The sequence below is a fragment of the Ranitomeya variabilis genome, chromosome 1 (genome assembly GCF_051348905.1).
Source record: "Ranitomeya variabilis isolate aRanVar5 chromosome 1, aRanVar5.hap1, whole genome shotgun sequence".
Taxonomy (NCBI): Eukaryota; Metazoa; Chordata; class Amphibia; order Anura; family Dendrobatidae; genus Ranitomeya; species Ranitomeya variabilis.
Window position 1 is genome coordinate 894,343,104 of NC_135232.1, and position 22,120 is coordinate 894,365,223.

Below are 22,120 nucleotides of genomic sequence, written 5' to 3' on the forward strand. Positions count from 1 at the left end.
TCCTGGTGCCTCGTTGGGGGGGGGGAAACAAATCCCATAACAGTGTCCTGCTGCATTGCTGGTGGGGGGGAACATAAAGCCATGGATGGGTCCTGCTGCATCAGGGTGGGTCCTGCCTGGAAAGGTATGGCTTGGTCGTGCTGCATCATGGGGGGCCCGGTGCGATACGCCATGGATGGGTCCTGCTGCATCGGGGGGTGTCCTGCCCGGAAACCAACGCCTCGGTCCTGCTGCATCGGGGGGTGTCCTGCCCGGAAACCAACGCCTCGGTCCTGCTGCATCGGGGGGTGTCCTGCCCGGAAACCAACGCCTCGGTCCTGCTGCATCGGGGTGGGTCCGGTCAGATATGCCAGGCCTGGGTCCTGCTGCATCTGGGGTGGGCCAGTCCGATATTGCATGGATGGGTCCTGCTGCATCGGGAGGGTGCCGGGCCGATAAGCCACGCCAGGGTCCTGCGTCATCGTGGTGTCAGCGGAGGAGGTCCAAGGTCCAAGCCGGAGCAGCAGTCGTCACGGTGGTGGCGGTGGGATGTCCAACAGCACTCGTCATCGTGTTGGCGCTGTAGTGGAGTACACCTGTAGAGGGAATAGAGGTGGCCGTGCAGTGGTATGCAGCAGAGGTAGGAATAGTGTTTACTTGTGACAGTGACGGCACAGTTGGATATGCCGCCACATTACGACTCTGACTCTGCTGCATAGCCTGCACAAAAGCAACATTGCAGGCCTGCATCACACTCAGCTGGAGATCAGGGCTAAGGTGTTCCGACATGCCCTCTAGGATTTCATTGAAAAAATGATGAGCTGGCTTCTTGAGGTCGGCTTTCAATTGATCAACGCTTTTGGCGACATCCTGGATGCGGCAATTTAATAGATTATGGGTCACATCCATTCTGTCACCTAAAGCCTTGATAGCTTCATGTAAAACCGAGCTCAAGTGTAAAAACTCGGGCATGAGGGACCTATCCGAAGCCCTCTGTCGCTGCCGGGATGAGCCCGCAAAAATGGGTGCAGCGAAAGAGGACTGCGAAAGGGGAAGACCTGATGGGCCAGCCCCCTGGTCTCCAGTGAGTGTGGAAGACCCACCTGGTGCTGCGCTGCTGGATGGCTGGGACGGGTCCGTGGATGCCGGCTGAAGGACCGCTCCAGAACCTGTGGCGACAGTCGTGCAGTGTGTGCTGTGAAAAAAGAAAACAGAAAATTAATACCAAACTATAACAAGACGGTACATCCTGTGGAATTAAAAGTGACAGATTATGTCAATGCAATACAACCGGAGGCATGTGAGAAATACTTACGTTCTCATGAGAAGGACCGGTCTCAGGAAGGCCAACACACGGTGGTATTTGTAGAGCCGGTGCCTTGCTCCGGAACCACTAGCTGCACTCTTCTCTGCACGTAGGTCCTTGTTGAAGCGGTCCTTCATGGAACGCCAACGTGTCCTTACTTTTTCCACTGTGAAATAACAAAAAAATATAATGGTCAGAATAAGGACTTTTGGCCGTGCTCTCGTGACTGTGTGTGATGACAGAAACTACGAAAAGTTTCTTTCATCACACACAGTCAAGAGAGCATGGCCAAGGTCTGTTGCTTCACACTACCGTGCAATACTTACCAAATGCATTACGGACCCGTGGCGGGGAATTCTCCCAGCCATCCCACAACGCTTGGGCCACCTCACTCCACAAACGACGGAGAACACTATTGACGGCGTGCTGTTGATCCCGGCTGTCCCACAACGGGACTCGCTCCTGGACCAGACTGATCAGCAGGTCATTATCAATCCGGTCGTCGTCCCGTTGTGAAACCTAAAATTAAAACAAAATCATTTAAGTTTGCTCAACCACATTTGGAAAAAATAAGACACGAAGATGAGAAAGGGCAGGAATATGAAAGACAACTTTCAGAAAAGGATGATATAAGAAATATGTATAGAAAAACAAGGGTACAGAAAGGAAGTTAAAAGAATATTACAATAAGGACAGTCTGCCTGGTATACATACCCGCTGCCGTCTTCCACCTGGACCTTGACTCCGCTGCTCAGTACCTCTCTGTCCCTCAGTTGAAGTGCTCTATAAAATTAAAAAAAAAAAATTGCCTCATGTGTCGATGTGACAGTCAATACTTACCAAGCTGACGGACAAAAAACATACCTCGCTCACGTGATCCACTTCTGATTGACGTGGCTGGAACTCCTCATCAGACGAGGAAACCGGAGAAGACATTCTGATGCGTGTTGAAAGAAAAAAAATAGAAGAAATTAGGACATGTAGATCCAAAAAATTGAAAATGAATGCATTGGCTAGCATATACTCACATTGCTCTGTGTCTTGTCCAACAATGCGTCCGGGCAGGGTGCTGTCTTCTTTGGAGTCTGATGAGAAGTGACCAGAAACTTCCTCCCACCTTCCTTTTATAACCCTGCTGCTATGGGGGAGTCTTATCAGTGTCTAGACATCTTTATCTACACTTAATTCAATGGTGCCAAAAAAACGCATGCGTCAAAAAAACGCATGCAAACGCATGTAAAAAAAACGCATGCGTCCCCATTGACTCCAATGCATTTTTTGGCCAAAAAAAACGCATGTAAACGCATGCGTTTTTTTGGGAAAAAAAAACGCCCCTCAAAATACTACAAGTTGCATTTTATTAAATGAACGCATGCAGTTAAAAACCGCATGCGTTCACAAACGCGTGCAAACGCGTACACCAAAAAACGCATGCGTTTTCAATGTTAAATATAGGGGGAAAAAACGCATGCGTTTTTTTGGTAAAAAACGCTGCAGACAAAAACGCAAGTGTGAAACCACCCTAAATACTTTTTTTCCCACTGTATATTTCCTTAGTTCAGTCATACTTTATAAAACAAATTATTGATTATTATTGCTTTATAGTAATGAGCGAGTATACTCGTTACTCGAGATTTTCCGAGCATGCTCGGGTGTCTTCCGAGTATTTTTTAGTGCTCGGAGAATTAGTTTTCATCGCCGCAGCTGAATGATTTACATATGTTAGCCAGCTTGATTACATGTGGGGATTCCCTAGCAACCAGGCAACCCCCACATGTACTTATGCTGGCTAACAGCTGTAAATCATGCAGCTGCATCAACAAAAACTAAATCTCCGAGCACTTACAAATACTTGGAGACCTCCCGAGCATGCTCTGGAAATCTCAAGCAATGAGTATACTCGCTCATCACTATTGCTTTATCTAATCATGTGAATTAAAAATTGTAAATACATTTCAGTCTTAGAATTTACTTCTTGCAAGGAGAACAGATGCAGTATCAATTCTTCAGAAATATTTGACAAATACTTTTTTGCAATCCTTGTAGAATCAGTTCTGCTGAAGGGATAAAATAGTAAAAGTAAATGTTTAAATATTTAAAAGCCATTTAGAAAGGTGAGTAGGAAATGAAAGATGTTGGCTCACGGCCGAATTCAAAGATGTGACATGAATTGAGTAGTAAATGGCTAAATGTTCTTTAAAACATCATTTTCTGGAGACGTTTAAAGCACTAGAAATAAACAAGATCTTGTATCATACAGCAAAATATAAAAGTAAAAAAAAAATGTAATATGAGATTTATAGACACTTAAAACTCCTCAAATTTAGTTTAATGTGTGTCTATTTTCTGAACACAAATCTTTAACATTTGATATATGTTTATATTTGTGTTATAATGGCTGTAGTAATATTTGGGATTTTCATATTAAAAAAAATAGAATTAAAATAAATAACTGCTACATTTTCCGATGTTGTGAATCGTTCATGATAATTTACTTGTTGTATAGTTATGTCTCTGGAAATTTACCAGCCATTAAGGTAATGTTTTTCTGTACATCACTAGAGAAATATTAATTGTCCTAATTGTCCTAAAATTAGAGATGAGTGAATTAATTCTAGACAAGTTGATCTTTTTTGAGGATGCCTTGGGTGTCAGTTTGTGTGAATATTGCAAAATTGTGGTCACCAATTTTATGGACTCTGATGGCCAAGTGATGGTTAACACTAGAAGTCCCAGAGAGGGGTCATTTAACATTTCTACCTTTGGAACCCAGAGACTGGTGGAATGACCTGAAGGATTTTAGCTAACATCCTCTAATCACCGTCTTTTGTTCTATAATTAAGGCCATTATTGTTGCACCACAGGAGGTTGTTGTTTTCCATTGAGTTTAGCCATTTAGTTTCTAGTTAGTTCTATTCAGTTTATTGTATTTGAATAAAACAATTCCACACATATTTACAATGGGCTGCAGTGGGGGGGGGGGGGGGCTGCATGTGTGTGTGAGTGGCATGTCCTTCTTGTGAGACTAGCATTTCAGCACTCACTCAGCAGTCTTTCTGCACTGTCGGAAAATACCTGGCACTGCCTGGGTATGTCCCTGGTACATTTGCCACACGTGTATTTGTAGCAGTCAACACATCTCTCAGTTGCACATTTGTTCGTGCATCGATAGTTGACTTGATACTTCGCCCTTTTGCCAGGGCTGGGTGTGGAAGGTTGTTGCCGAAGGAGTTTCTCCTTGCATGCCTTCTTTTCAGTCACATGAGAGCCACCTAACTCTTTTGCAAGCTCAACTAGGAAGTCCACCCGTCTCTCCTGCACCCCAGTGCATACCTGATAAAGAACATGAGCATTCAGTGCTGCCATGTCAATCATATTATAGAAAACGGTGACTGGCCATCTCCGTGTTTCTGCATGCACGCTGTACTCCTGCACCATTTGGTCCATTACATCCACACCGCACTTTGTGTGGTTGTATTGTGTGACCGTGTTTGGCTTCCTTTTGCTGGTATCCTCAGTCTCAATCACGCTGTGCATGCTGCTGAGAATGTAGACGGCCTTCTTTCGTTTGGGTGCATGCACTCTCAGTGTGGCACCAGTGGTTGAAAACACCTGAGTGGTGAATTCAGTGCGGTCCATCTGCCTAGCGGATTGAGGAATTTCACGGCAACTCTTGTTGACTGTGCCGAGGATAGTGGTTTTCCGGCTAAGCAGTCGTTGTGCAAGTGACAATGATGTAAAGAAATTGTCCGTGGTTACAGTTCTGCCCTTGTCCATGAATGGTTCCATCAGCCTCATCACTACAGTTTTGGACAGTCTCTCCCCACTGGGACGACTGGGGTCCTTGCCAAGATATGGCAGGTGTTGTGAATTCTGTTCTCGAGCTCCCTCCTGTGGTTATGAATGGTACTTCGGCGAGTTCTGTTCATGGACTCCCTCTGGTGGCTGTGAGTGGAGCTGCTGGTTCTGAGATTCATTCTCCAGCTGATCTCGTTGAGGCCTTGGCTGGCTGCTCTATTTAACTCCACTCAGATCGTTACTTGATGCCAGCTGTCAATGTCCTAGTACTGGTTCAGTTCTCTTGGATCCTTCAGATGACCTGTCTACTTCAGCAAAAGCTAAGTTTCTGCTAGCTTATTTGTTATCATAGTTTTTTGTCCAGCTTGCTATCATGATTTTGTTCTGTTAGCTGGAAGCTCTGGGATGCAGAGTGGCACCTTGCGCCGTGAGTCGGTGCGTTGGTTTCTTTTGCACACTCTGCGTGGTTTTTTGTTAGTGTTTTATGCTGACCGCAAAGATACCTTTTCTATCCTCAGTCTGTTTAGTTTAGCCTGGCCTCCTATGCTAAAACCTGTTTCATTTCTGTGTTTGTGACTTCCATCTTAACTCACAGTCAATATATGTGGGGGCTGCCTATTTCTTTGGGGGATTTCTCTGAGGCAAGGTAGGCTGTATTTTCTATCTTTAGGGGAAGTTAGCTCTTAGGCTGTGAAGAGGCGTCTAGGCAGAGTCAGGAACGCTCCACGGCTATTTCTAGTTGTTGTGATAGGATTAGGGCTTGCGGTCAGCAGAGCTCCCACTTCCCAGAGCTCGTCCTGTATTACTAGTTTGCTCATCTGGTCATTTCTAGTGCTCCTAACCACCAGTTCAATCATAACAGGCAGGACATTACAGATGTACTTTGATTTCAAGTTGCAAGCCACCCAAAACTTGATGCCAAACTTGTCAGGTTTTGTTGCAATGTATTGCAGAAAACAGTAGTGAGTCTTTGAAGGGAAAAGCTGTTCATCAATAGTGATGTGTCGACCAGGGTTGTAGGATGCGATGCAGTTGGTGACAAACGATCTCCACACATTGGAGATTGCAGAAAACTTATCGGTCTCTACTTGCTCACTGAGTGTGAACATGTCATCAAAGCGTAGGTGTTGCATGATGTCTTGGAAGCGGTTTCGGGTCATAGTTGCAATGATCTTTGGGTTTGCCAGGTTTGCTGACCAGCTGTCACGTAGTGATGGAATCTTGGTCACCCCCTCAAGATAATGACTGAAATAAATGCCATTAGTTCCGGGAGACCCATGAACCAATCCAATCGCTCTGAAGGTGACTCCAGACACTTTGTCTCGCCTTAGCACTTGGCTCTCCATCTGTAGGGTACGATTCTATTGGGGTGCAATGGAGACGTTTCCCCACTTGTACTTCACACCACACTGTGCCATCTTTTGCAGTCTCTGTTGGCTCACTCACCAACCGAGCTCTCTTTTTTTGGTAGAGGAGGAGTCTCCTCATCTGCAAGATAAATAATTTCAAATTAACATTTTGTTTTGTTTCTAAAGGCTAGGTTCACATTTGAGAGAATTTCAGTTCCCTGCAAATCCAGCAGGGAACTTAGAAATTTTCTCAGCCTCCCCATGTTCCCCGCATGCGGGAGAGCAGGGAATGCGGTCCCTAGCAACCCGCTGTGTTTACTGGATACCAGCTACATAGCGGGCTGCGGGGAGTGCGATTCGCACCCCCGCATCCCCCCACACAGAGAACTCCTCAAGATGCACACTCCCCACAGCCCGCTGTGTAGCTGGTAACCAGTAAACACAGCGGGTTGCTAGGGACCGCGTTCCCCGCTCTCCCACATGCGGGGAACATGCGGAGGCTGAGAAAATTTCTAAGTTCCCTGCTGGATTCGCAGGGAACTGAAGTTTTCTCAAATGTGAACCTAACCTAAAAAAGATAGTCAGGAAATAAAAATAGGTAATTTGAAAAATCTAACCTGAAGACAGCTCAGAGTCCGAATCCGGTTGAAGGACTATGTCTTCTCCATCTGAGTCAGAAGGGTTGGTGTTGCTCAGGATCAGTTCCAATGCCTGTTGAATGGCGTGCCTTCTTTGAATTTTGTTTCTTGTGAACAAAATAGGTGAAGCAGTCACCTATTTATCCCCCACAGCACAAAAGGCTGCATGCAAATTTGCTAAGGTGTTAGCAACCTTATGCATATCCACTGCACAACAATGCAGCTGGGGGGTGGGCAGACACACTCAGGAGCAGCTTACATTCTTTTGTTTACACTCTCTTACAAGACTTTTGTTGAGGTGGATCAACACAATTGCCCCCTGCAGATTCCTCAGGCAATGGCTACATTTACAAATGAAAGGATGCTAATTGGAGCCATCAGAGTTGTCAGTTTGGCCTAAGGGTACCGTCACACATTGAAATTTTCATCGCTGCGACGGCACGATTCGTGACGTCGCAGCGTCGTATAATCATCGCTCCAGCGTCGTAGACTGCGGTCACACGTTGCAATCACGGCGCTGGAGCGATGCCGAAGTCCCCGGGTAACCAGGGTAAACATCGGGTAACTAAGCGCAGGGCCGCGCTTAGTAACCCGATGTTTACCCTGGTTACCAACGTAAACGTAAAAAAACAAACAGTACATACTCACCCGTCGGTGTCCTTCAGGTCCCTTGCCGTCTGCTTCCTGCTCTGAGTGCAGCCGTACAGTGAGAGCAGAGCGCAGCACCGCTGTGATCTGCTCTCACTTTCCGGCCGGCACTCAGAGCAGGAAGCAGACGGCAAGGGACCTGAAGGACACCGACGGGTGAGTATGTATGGTTTGTTTTTTTACGTTTACGCTTGTAACCAGGGTAAACATCGGGTTACTAAGCGCGGCCCTGCGCTTAGTTACCCGATGTTTACCCTGGTTACAAGCGAAGACATCGCTGGATCGCTGTCACACACAACGATCCAGCGATGTCAGCGGGTGATCAAGCGACGAAAGAAAGTTCCAAACGATGTGCTACGACGTACGATTCTCAGCAGGGTGTCTGATCGCAGTAGCGTGTCAGACACTGCGATATCGTAACGATATCGCTAGAACGTCACGAATCGTAACGTCGTAGCGATGGAAATTTCAATGTGTGACGGTACCCCAAGGGTCATTTGACCCTTTTTCAGGACTTTAGGGGGAGCTCAAAATTTATGGGACTTCTAGTGTTAAACATACATTTGTGATTAGAGACCAGCAAATTAATTAGATGCAAATCCACTTTGAGTAAAATTTAAGAATAATTGAAGGTCCTAACAGAGTCATCTAATTTGCAATTCGATTTGTGCGACTCACCCAAAAAATGTCTGATGTAATTTTACACATTGTCAAAGACTGTAAAAGCCAAAGAAGGCTCATATAACCTTAGGCATTTCAATGTGGGCTGCTCCATAATACCTTACAGCTCTCACATCACATTGTAAACCACAACCAGCGATGAAGGATCATAAGAGCCTATTAAAGGCTACGTTCCCACGATGAGCTTTTGGTGAGTTTTTGACACTGCAAAACTTTTACATCATTGAATTTATTTACAATGTCTGCACCTATTACTTAAATTAGTTTACTTGGATTTTTTCCTTGCATTTTGGGGGTGTGATATTTTAACATGAATTTTTATTTCATTTTTGATGCCATATTTTTCCTCTTTTTTATGTGTCATGCTTTAAATAAAGCTAGCTGCTTTGTTTTTGATACTTCCTTGTATTTGGCTGTGACAATAACTTAGGCTGGGTTCACACTGCGTTGCAGGTGTCCGTTAGACGGACTACGTTACACCGCAGCATAACGTCGTGTAACGCAGTCCATTAACGCCACCATTGAGTCCAATGTTGGATGCATCGCTAGCGCATGCCCACAATGGGCATGCGCTAGCGATGTGCCGTCATTGTGTGATCGACCCTGGGATGCGGGCTGCAGCGTTTCTGGGTCCGTCACTGCTAGCGCAGATAGAGCATCTGCTAGCTCTATCTGCTCTAGCGCGATGGCATGTCACCACTTGCGTTAACAGCAGCCCGTTAACACATGTGTTGAATGGGCTGCTGTTAACACAGTGTGAACCTAGCCTTATTGATATACTTAGGTGCGGATTACATGTGGTTTTTGATGCATTTCCTCTGTGTGAATACACTAAAAATGTATTTGTGTCTTTTATCTACTGATTTTCCTCATATAATGTTCTGTAATTCTATGGGGAAAATCCTCACAGAAAACTCAATATATCGCAAGATTAATTAACATAATGCGGATATGAGAGGGGCACTGCAAATCAGTTTACGCTGAATAAAATAACAGCATGAAGGACATGAGATTTCTATAAGTCCCATTCGCTTTGCATCAAAAACATTCCAAAAACTCATCAAAAGAACGTAGATTAAGGCTGAGACTGGGAAATAATCTATTTTAGGGTTTCACAACCTAGGGAAAGGACCTTAAAACTCACAGGTCAGGATTCAAGATAGGGTTAGAAAAGCTTAAAACAATTTGGACAATTACTGCAGCACTTTGAAGATAGAAAATTGGAGTGTAACAGACCTCTGAATTATACATATATTCTTTTAATAGTTGGAGAGAGACCAGTAGTACTATTTGGGCACACAACAGGGCTTGGAAGGGAAGGAGCACCATTTGACTTTTTGAGCTGAAAAACTTCTGGAATCGTGAGCAGATCCCATGTTGCGTTTGGAGAGCCTCTGATGTGCCTAAACATGGGATACCCCCCACAAGTGACCTCATTTTGAAAAGTAGCCCATTTAGGGAACTTATCTAGATGTGTCATGAGCATCTTGAACCCTAATGTGTTTCACAGATGTTTATAACGTAGAGCTGTGAAAATAAAAAAAAATTGCATTTTACCCACAAAAATTTACTTTTAGCCTAATTTTTTAATTTTCACAAGGGCAACAGGAGAAAATGGACCCAAAAAATTGTTGTGTAATTTCTCCTGAGCATGCAGATACCCGATATGTGGAGGAAAATCACTGTTTGGGTACACGACAGGGGTCAGAAGGAAGGATTGATGTTTTGGAACATAAACTTTGATGGAATGATCTGAGGGCATCATGTCGCGTTTGCAGAGCCTCTGATGTGCCTAAGCAGTGAATCCCCCCACAAGTGACCACATTTTGTAAACTATAACCCTTGAGGATTTTATACAGGAGTACATTGAGAATTTTAACCCACTGGTACTGCACAGAATTTGTAACTTTAGGTAGTCATATTGAAAATTTTATTTTTTTTTCATGAAGATGTTGTTTTAACCCCAAATTTGTAATTTTCGCAATGGATATGGTAGAAAGCGGATGCCATAATTTGTTGCGCAATTTGTCCCAAACGCGACTGTGCCCCATATGTGGTCAAAACTTTTGCTTGGGCACATAGCAGGGCTAGGTAAGGAAAGAGCGCTGTTTGCCTGGGATAGATTGTGAATGCTATGTCGCATTTGAAGAGCCCCTGACATGTGAAAACAGTAGAAACCACAAGTGACCCCATTTTGGAAACTAGACCCATCAAGGAATTCATCTAGAAGTTTAGTGAACCCATAGGTGACTCACAGAATTTTATGACATTGAGATGTGGAAATATGAGATTCTATTGGTAAAAATGTTCTTTTTTTATTTGCTGCAAATTTGTCAGTTACGCAAAGATTAATAAGTGAAAATAAATCTCACAATTTGTTGCAAAATTTCTCCCGAATGCGGTGCTGCCCCATATGTTGTCAAACCACACAAACAAAAATTACAGTGGTAATGGTAACAAAGTCCAAAACAATAAAGCAAAAATATTGCAAAAATACATTTTTTGGTACAAAGAAGATCAATTGACAACAAACATGGCTAAAAGGTGACGAGCAGTGCGGCATAGAAATAGGCGGTGTGGTGCAGTAAAAGGTGTAGTGCTGGACGGAAGATATATTTCTCCCAGCAGGATAAGTTTTGGCCTGTTATTTTCCTAAGGTTGAGGACCTGCAGTGATGTCACAATCATGTGATCAGCCCATGTGATGGGTACCTCACCTGTGGGTGTGGCTATAGACTATGTAATGGAGTTTCTTTTGTTTGGCACATGTTATTCTGGGGATGGAATTAGGCTGGAAGGAGCCTGAACTGTTTTTCTCTCCCACACATGTCACAAAGGTTCATGATATGACTGTTAGCAACCCTGGGAATGGCACCTGGCAGAAGCCGCTGACTTGGCAGCCGCTTAGTTAAGCCCGTCCCGTCCCGTGTAAGGGTGAGTGTGAGACCAGTGGTTCTCCAAGCTGGAGTATGTTTATTTTTTCTCTTACTTTCTGTCTCGGACTGTTTAAAGTGACAATAAACCACTGAAGTTTGGAATGGAAGCCTGTGTGTTGCCTCATTACTGCGGCCCTTCCATTGCTCACCTGAGCCAATCCCTACAGTGGTAAGAGACAGCATGATATCCATAGTTATATAATAATATAGGCTATAGATCCCCAGATAGTACTAGCAACAGTTCATGAATAGTGTTGAGCATTCCGATACTGCAAATATCGGGTATCGGCCGATATTTGCTGTATCGGAATTCCGATACCGAGTTCCGATATTTTTGCGATATCGGAAATCGGAATCGGAAGTGTGTGGTTCGTATGGTTCCCAGGGTCTGGAGGAGAGGAGACTCTCCTTCAGGCTCTGGGATCCATATTCATGTAAAAAATAAATAATAAAAATAAAAAATATTGATATACTCACCCCTCCGGCGGACCCTGGCTCTTAGCGGTGCCTCCATTCCTAAGAATGCAGGGAGTGAAGGACCTTCGATGACGTCGCGGCTTGTGATTGGTCGCGTGAGCGGTCACGCAACCAATCACAAGCCGCAACGTCATCGAAGGTCCTTCACTCTGCATTCTTAGGAACGGAGGCAGACGCTTGGACCGGTGAGAACCGGGGCCGTCAGAGGGGTGAGTATATCAATATTTTTTATTTTTATTCTTTATTTTATACATGAATATCCTCTCCTTCAGACCCTGGGAACCATTCCGATATTTTGTGTCCCATTGATATGCATTGGTATCGAGTATCGGTATCGGCGATATCCGATATTTTTTGAATATCGGCCGATCCAATCCGATACCGATACCTTTGCATATCGGAAGGTATCGCTCAACACTATTCATGAATCAATGTCATCCTAGGAATACTATAACTAGTGGTATGCAGCAGGGACACACGCAATCTTCCTTCCTCAGGGGGATATAGTGATGAGCGATGGTGGCTACTTATAGCTCACCCATCCGGAAATGTGCGCTGGTCAGAAGAGGTGTCCCCCCCCCACACCAGCGCAGACTCGGCCACCGATGCGAGATCACATGGGGCCCGATGTGACCAACACGTCAGACGGTGAGTGGCGCCAGAAGAAGAAGCAGGGCACAATTGAACAGCACACAAACGCCGATGGCCAAATTGGCTATTGGCAAAGTGCCAGGAATACAAAAAACTGCAATATATATGGCTAAAGAATGCACAAAAATCATTATAAGTATAATAGGCACATAATAAATCATTGAATAACAAAATCCCAAATATATTAGATACCTTCATAAAACACTTTTTAGAACAAAATTCCCCTTATTTTTGTATGGGGAGCAAAGGCATACCCACAAGAATAAAATTGAAAATACTTTATTAAATCACACATTTAGTGAACATTAAAAATCCACGAAAGTAACCAAACAGGGTGAAATCTCAATAAAAACAATCAGTCACAGAGCAAACACGGTAAGCCATTCACAAAACTTAAATGTTAATACTAATATGTATATTGTGAACACTCCTTAAATACAGCTCAGCAAGTATGCATTAGCCACTGAAAACAATCAGTCCTGCGCACAGCATCCCCATACGGGCGTGATGAATAGAGTCATGAAACAAGCTGTATGTGTAAATAGCCTTTTTTAATCTGCCTTTTACTGTACCCACGATCCTGAAAACGCTGTGCTAGATCAACCGCTTGAGCTTGAAAATTGCCCTCTGTGGCACAAATTTTTTTGACCCTTAAGAATTGTCCGATTGGAATCTCGTCAATGGTTGGTTTACAGTGAGCCGATGACGCATGGAGTAGGGTGTTCGTGGCAGTTGGTTTTCTGAACACATCAGTGACAATCCTACCATTAGGGGCCACTGTCATTTTAAGATCCAGAAAATCCAAGGTTCTACCCCATTTGTATGTAAGTTTGATGTTATAAGTATTTTGATTTAACATATTCATCAAGGTTATTAATTGATCCACACTACCCTCCCAAAAAAACACACATACAGCTTGTTTCATGTTCTAAAAAACATAATTAATCATGACAAGACCACATACTATATAAACAGGTCTTTGTATATATATATATATATATATATATATATATATATATATATATATATATATATATATATATATAAGTTTAACAACCACAGCTGTAAACAAGCTAGCATGGAGCATAATGTATAACAAATGGATAACACCAGTAAAGTTTAGAGTCCTAGTTTAGTATACAAATGGTATATATCCAATGTGGCATAGCGACTGGTCATGTGGTTAATGGGCGGTATGTATCGCAGAGGTGGGTGGCCCTGTGATGGAAGCCTGGGTATGTTTTGCTCAAGCAGATCTACTACTGAGGGATTTGTTTACATTGGGAAGGCTTCCAGGTGATTGGAGAGATGGGTGGGTCCAGTCACCTACAAACCCACCCAAAGAGGTGTGTCTGAACACCTAAGATGGTTTTGTGTTGAAGGACCTGTGGTGATGTCACACTGACCTGACTGGCCATGTGACAGGTACCTGGGTGTGGTTACACCTATGTAAAGGATGTGTGTGTAGCACATAGGGTGAGTGTGTGGGAGTCTGTCAGGGTGGACACACTTCTATGAGTCCTGGCTGGACACTGCAGAGTGGCCTGTGTGTTGTACGGTTCCACGTGGGGACAGACATCCTGAACAGCACACAGAGACCATAACCAGGCTGGAGAGCCTGCGTGCTGGACATAGCACAGTCTGTGTGCCCACAGACCTGAGAGAGCGGAGCTCTACTATGAACATTGAGGATTCATCTGTCTGATGTAAGACTGTTTACCTGTTGTTCCTGTTGCTATGTGGTTTATGGAGCAATAAACCCTGTGAACTTTTAATGAAACATGACTCCTGAGTGTCACCTGCCGCACCTGAGCGAGTACAACCCCTACAAGTGGTGGAGAATGCGGGCATACGACCCAAGGAACACATGTTGCAGCGCTGGCTGGTCTGAGCCAGAAGAGTGGACGGTCTTGGCAGCCTGAGTGAGTACAACCCCTACAATACGTATAAATAACAATAAATGTACAACATTAGAGCTAGTTTTACAAATCAATACAATACAGCAAAAAATGGTGCAAAAATATCTAAAACAAGCAAAAGGTATTTAGCATAAATCATATCTGCCCAAACAACAAATACAAGACACATACACAATATAATAACTAGAGCGATAATTCCGTAGCCATAATGGACTTCCTCCCAAACGCTCAGCACTTCCGTCAGGAAAGCAACAACCATCACTGAAATATAAATATACAAAAATTAGAACCAGAAAATTAAAAATAACAATGCGGAAAAAGTCGCACCAATTGACACACATCAATTGTTACATGGAATGCACCTTCATGGATTTATATATATATATATATATATATATATATATATATATATATATATATATATATATATATATATATATATATATATATATATATATATATATATATATATATATATATATATACACTCACCGGCCACTTTATTAGGTACACCTGTCCAACTTCTTGTTAACACTTAATTTCTAATCAGCCAATCACATGGCGGCAACTCAGTGCATTTAGGCATGTAGACATGGTCAAGACAATCTCCTGCAGTTCAAACCGAGCATCAGTATGGGGAAGAAAGGTGATTTGAGTGCCTTTGAACGTGGCATGGTTGTTGGTGCCAGAAGGGCTGGTCTGAGTATTTCAGAAACTGCTGATCTACTGGGATTTTCACGCACAACCATCTCTAGGGTTTACAGAGAATGGTCCGAAAAAGAAAAAAAATCCAGTGAGCGGCAGTTCTGTGGGCGGAAATGCCTTGTTGATGCCAGAGGTCAGAGGAGAATGGGCAGACTGGTTCGAGCTGATAGAAAGGCAACAGTGACTCAAATCACCACCCGTTACAACCAAGGTAGGCCTAAGAGCATCTCTGAACGCACAGTGCGTCGAACTTTGAGGCAGATGGGCTACAGCAGCAGAAGACCACACCGGGTACCACTCCTTTCAGCTAAGAACAGGAAACTGAGGCTACAATTTGTACAAGCTCATCAAAATTGGACAGTAGAAGATTGGAAAAACGTTGCTTGGTCTGATGAGTCTCGATTTCTGCTGCGACATTCGGATGGTAGGGTCAGAATTTGGCGTAAACAACATGAAAGCATGGATCCATCCTGCCTTGTATGGAGCATCTTTGGGATGTGCAGACGACAAATCTGCGGCAACTGTGTGATGCCATCATGTCAATATGGACCAAAATCTCTGAGGAATGCTTCCAGCACCTTGTTGAATCTATGCCACGAAGAATTGAGGCAGTTCTGAAGGCAAAAGGGGGTCCAACCCGTTACTAGCATGGTGTACCTAATAAAGTGGCCGGTGAGTGTATATATATATATATATATATATATATATATATATATATATATATATATATATATATATATATATATATATAATTTAACTCTGCATTAACTATGTTGCGTTCCAGTGGCCATTTGTGTATTTCTGATTTTTACTTTATATATTCTGTGTTATGCACAGGTTTTCTGATTTCCACAATGGACTTTCAAGCCAGGGATAAGGCATGGTTCAATCAAATGGATAAGATCTTTGACCGCAGTATGGCTGATGCACATCAAGCCTGGGGACTTCAGTTGGGACATTGAGTTATCTACCATTAAATCTCTGCTTGATAGGCGCTCAAGATTGTGGTGGAATCGGTCATTTCTAGAGAAGTATAAATCCAGTGGGATGATCCCTAGGGGACTGAGGGTTCGAGTAATCCCATCCTTCCCAATCGATCACCCAGTGTTTATTGACAAGTGGGAGGATACTTGTAATGTCTGTTCAACTACTCTAATGCAGCTCCTTATTGATCTCAATACCACCAACATTAACGAGTTGGATATTTTGATTGATACAGCACAGGCGGAGCTTCGTACTGGGTGCCCTCCTGAGAAAATTCAACAATTTGAAATAGATCTTGAGAAATCAACTGATATGTTGGTTAAGAAAATTCAAAAAACTCAAATGACTAAATACACCAGAGACCTTAAAGATTATCAGTCCAAAAAGGTGTACCTCTGGAGGAAAATTAATAATTTAAATTTGCAGAGGAGTGGTTCAAATATATCTATTACATCGTTATGTGGACACTCTGATGTTTCTTCTGTGTCTGGAACAACTACTGGATCTATGGAGGTTACAAGACTCCGGGATCATTCTTACCATCCGTACAAGCGAAAATCTTTCTGTGCATCCAATAGAGATAATAAGGTTATCAACCTAATACATTACTCTCTTACTCAGACTGATCTGTGTCTTCTTGGGAAGGGTTTAACATTTGTGCCCACCTCTAGTTTTGACTTGTTCACCGCTATCAAAGATTTGCATATCTTTGCGAGGTCTTTGCTGTTCAAGAGGTACTTCAACACTAAAAGCCTTACATCTCTTTTTCCAACAGAAGAGGAACAGGAAGCCCTGAGAATCCGTGAGGAGTTGGCAAGTGAACATATAGGTGAAGGAGGAAAGGTTCTTCCCTCCATTCCCCCAGTTGTAGCATGTTCCCTCCATTGTCTACGTGTGCCAATATTGAGTTGTTTGTCCAGGTGGGGATGGAGGAGTTATATAAGATCCGAAAATGTATTGACAAAGATAATTTGTCACAGGAAGAGAGACACAGGTTGAGATACTTGCAGGGGCTACCCGATATAGTAGTAAAACCTGCCGATAAAGGTGGTAATGTCATCCTGTGGCCCACTTATATGTATAAGAGAGAGGCGTTCCGTCAATTGAATAATACAATTTGTTACAGGAAATTTACATACAATCCTCTGTCTGCATACTGCTCTCAATTGTCACCTGCCGCACCTGAGCGAGTACAACCCCTACAAGTGGTGGAGAATGCGGGCATACGATCCAAGGAACACATGTTGCAGCGCTGGCTGGTCTGAGCCAGAAGAGTGGATGGTCTTGACAACCATGAGTAAATACTGACCGGGGTCAGTGAGAACTGCTGTTTATGGGATACCTCTGAGGAGAAGAGGGATCCGGGAACCTGTGTGTCAATGACAGGTAATGGATGGAGATCCGTGATGTACTGACCGGGGTCAGAGTGAAAAAAGAGAGACACATTGTGTTTGGGCACCTCTGAGGCCAAGGGGTGTCCAGGAACCCGTGAAGGTTGCCACCGGGTAATGGTCTGAAAACCGTGTATTATGCTGATCGGGATCAGTGAGAAACTGTGTTTGGGCTGTAAAGCCGGGTGTGTAACAGACAGAAGTCTGTGCTGTGCTGACCGGGGTCAGTGAGAGTGTTTTTTTTCTATAAAGCATGTGTGCAGGTGCTTGCTGTGGACCGGTGAGTCCATGTATTTGTTTTTTCTTCTCTGATCAACTTGCTGTGGCTCGGCAGGGCCACAAAGACTGAAGGCATCTGGCGGTAACTCGGCGGGGCTTACGAAGTTTGCTGTGGATCGGCGGGTCCACGAAGGTGACAAGCAGCTTGCTGTGGATCGGCGGGTCCACAAAGTCTGCAGTTGAGCCGTGCAGCACGGTTGCAGGAAGAGGTTCCACAGCAGCAGGAGCTGCAGTGGCGGTAGCAGCAGCTTGTGATCAGCACCCGGAGGTGCCAGAGATTTGTGACTGCAGCAGGAGCTGTAGCAGTGTGAGCAGGAGCTGGTGAAGTATTGGAAAAAAAAATTGTGCTCCAGGTTGTGCAGACTCTTAAAGGGCCAGTGCAAGCCCAGGGACATTCTGGTGCACGCTGCAAACTGGGGTCTAAGAGTACTGTGGGGAAGTCCACAGTGTGTACCCCGGAGGGGGTGGAGTCCCAAAAACAGAGCGGTGACCCAAATAATTATGGTTGGCAAAAAAGGGGCAGTGTTATGGATCCCAATGGCTAGGGGATCGCACTGGACAAGCAAAAAATAACTCAAATAACGGACGAGCTCTAGGGTGATGGAACCTGGGCTGACCGCTGCCCTACTCCTGACAAACACAACTAGAAATAGCCAGGGAGCGTGCCTACGTTGATTCTAGACGCCTCGCGCCAGCCTTAGAGCTAACTAGCACTGCAGAGAAAATAAAGACCTAACTTGCCTCCAGAGAAATAAACCCCAAAGGTATAGTTGCCCCCCACATGTATTGACGGTGAAAATGAGAGGAAGGCACGCACATAGATATGAAAATAGAGTTAGCAAAACGAGGCCCGCTATAACTAGAAAGCAGAAGGATACAAAAGGGGTCTGAGCGGTCAGCAAAAAACCCTAATCAAAAACCATCCTGAGATTACAAGCACCCATGTGCCAACTCATGGCACATGGGGAGCACCTCAGCCCACTAGAGCTTCCAACTAGCATAGAGTAATATTTAGCAAGCTGGACAAAAAACAAAACAACTGAAAAGCATAACTTAGCTTATCCTGAGAGATCTGGAAGCAGGTAGTCAGAACCAAACTGAGCACATCTGAGTACATTGATAGCCGGCAAGAGAATGACAGGAAAGCCAGGTTAAATAGGAAACACCCAGCCTCAGATGGACAGGTGGAAACCAGAGACCGCAACCCACCAAAGTCACCCAGTACCAGTTGTAACCACCAGAGGGAGCCCAAAAACAGAATCCACAACAGTACCCCCCCCCTTGAGGAGGGGTGACCGAACCCTCACGAGAACCCCCAGGGCGATCAGGATGAGCTCTATGGAAGGCGCGGACCAAATCTGTCGCATGAACATCAGAGGCGACCACCCAGGAATTATCCTCCTGACCATAACCCTTCCACTTAACCAAATACTGGAGTTTACGTCTGGAAACACGAGAATCCAAGATCTTCTCAACAACATACTCCAATTCTCCCTCCACCAGCACCGGAGCAGGAGGCTCAACCGAAGGAACAACGGGCACCTCATACCTCCACAATAACGACCGATGGAACACGTTATGAATAGCAAACGATGCTGGGAGATCCAAACGAAAAGATACAGGGTTAAGAATCTCCAAGATCTTATAAGGACCGATGAACCGAGGCTTGAACTTGGGAGAAGAGACCTTCATAGGGACAAAACGAGAAGACAACCACACCAAGTCCCCAACACGAAGTCGGGGACCCACGCGGCGACGGCGATTAGCAAACTGCTGAGCCTTCTCCTGAGACAACTTCAAATTGTCCACCACCTGATTCCAAATCTGATGTAGCCTGTCCACCACCACGTCCACTCCAGGACAATCCGAAGGCTCCACCTGACCAGAGGAAAAACGAGGATGAAACCCCGAATTACAAAAGAAAGGAGAAACCAAAGTAGCAGAACTAGCCCGATTATTAAGGGCAAATTCGGCCAGTGGCAAAAAGGCAACCCAGTCATCTTGATCAGCAGAAACAAAACACCTTAAATAAGTTTCCAAGGTCTGATTAGTTCGCTCCATCTGGCCATTCGTCTGAGGATGGAATGCAGACGAGAAAGACAAATTAATGCCCATCTTAGCACAAAACGTCCGCCAAAATCTAGACACAAACTGGGATCCCCTGTCAGAAACGATATTCTCCGGAATCCCATGCAAACGAACCACGTTCTGAAAAAATAAAGGGACCAACTCAGAGGAGGAAGGCAACTTAGGCAAGGGCACCAAATGAGAGACAGGGAGATCTGAAATAAAATCCATGGAAATGTGCGTCCAAGGCCTCTTCGGGATAGGCAAGGATAACAACAACCCACTGGCCCGAGAACAGCAAGGCTTAGCCCGAGCACACACTCCACAAGACTGCACAAAGGTGCGCACATCCCTTGACAAGGAAGGCCACCAAAAAGACCTGGCCACCAAGTCTCTAGTACCAAATATTCCCGGATGACCAGCCAACACAGAAGAATGGACCTCGGAGATGACTCTACTTGTCCAATCATCCGGAACAAACAGTCTTTCTGGTGGACAACGATCAGGTTTATCCGCCTGAAACTCCTGCAATGCACGACGCAAGTCTGGGGAGACGGCGGACAATATTACCCCATCCCTAAGGATACCAGTAGGCCCAGAGTCTCCAGGAGAGTCAGGCACAAAACTCCTGGAAAGAGCATCTGCCTTCACATTCTTTGAACCTGGCAGGTATGAAACCACAAAATTGAAACGAGAAAAAAACAACGACCAACGAGCCTGTCTAGGATTCAGACGCCTGGCAGACTCAAGGTAAATCAGATTTTTGTGATCAGTCAAGACCACCACACGATGTCTAGCACCCTCAAGCCAATGACGCCACTCCTCAAATGCCCACTTCATGGCCAAAAGCTCCCGATTACCCACATCATAATTGCGCTCGGCGGGCGAGAATTTTCTAGAAAAGAACGCACATGGCTTCATCACCGAGCCATCGGAACTTCTCTGTAACAAAACCGCCCCCGCTCCAATCTCGGAAGCATCAACCTCAACCTGAAAAGGAAGTGAAACATCTGGTTGACATAACATAGGAGCAGAAGAAAACCGGCGCTTAAGTTCCTGAAAGGCCTCCACAGCCGTAGGAGACCAATTAGCAACATCAGCACCCTTTTTAGTCAAATCAGTCAAAGGTTTAACAACACTGGAAAAATTAGCAATGAACCGGCGATAAAAATTAGCAAAACCCAAGAACCTCTGAAGACTCTTAACAGATGTAGGTTGTGTCCAGTCACAAATCGCCTGAACCTTGACGGGATCCATCTCAATAGTAGAAGGAGAAAAAATGTACCCCAAAAAAGAAATCTTCTGGACTCCGAAGAGACATTTCGAGCCCTTCACAAACAGAGAATTGGCCCGCAGGACTTGAAACACCTTCCTGACCTGTAGAACATGAGACTCCCAGTCATCAGAAAACACCAAAATATCATCCAAATACACAATCATAAACTTATCCAGATATTCACGGAAAATATTGTGCATAAAGGACTGAAAGACTGAAGGAGCATTAGAAAGTCCAAAAGGCATTACCAAATACTCAAAATGGCCCTCAGGCGTATTAAATGCGGTTTTCCACTCATCACCCTGCTTTATCCGCACAAGATTATACGCACCGCGAAGATCTATCTTAGTGAACCACCTAGCCCCCTTAATGCGAGCAAACAAATCAGTCAATAATGGCAATGGATACTGATATTTGACTGTAATCTTATTCAGAAGGTGATAATCTATACAAGGCCTCAGGGAACCATCTTTTTTAGCCACGAAAAAAAAACCTGCTCCCAGAGGGGACAAAGATGGACGAATATGTCCCTTTTCCAAGGACTCCTTAATATAATTCCGCATAGCAGTATGCTCTGGCACTGACAGATTAAATAAACGACCCTTAGGGAACTTACTGCCAGAAATTAATTCTATAGCACAGTCACAATCCCTATGAGGAGGGAGCGAATTGAGCTTAGGCTCCTCAAAAACATCCCGATAGTCAGACAAAAACGCAGGGACCTCAGAAGGAGTAGATGAAGCGATTGAAATCAGAGGTGCATAATCATGAACCCCCTGACATCCCCAGCTTAACACAGACATTGTTTTCCAATCCAGGACTGGATTATGAGTTTGTAACCATCGCAGACCAAGCACTAGTACATCATGTAAATTATACAGTACAAGGAAGCGAATCACCTCCTGATGAACGGGAGTCATGCGCATGGTCACTTGTGTCCAGTACTGCGGTTTATTCATAGCCAGTGGTGTAGAGTCAATTCCCTTCAAAGGAATAGGAACTTCCAGAGGCTCCAGACTAAAACTGCAGCGTTTGGA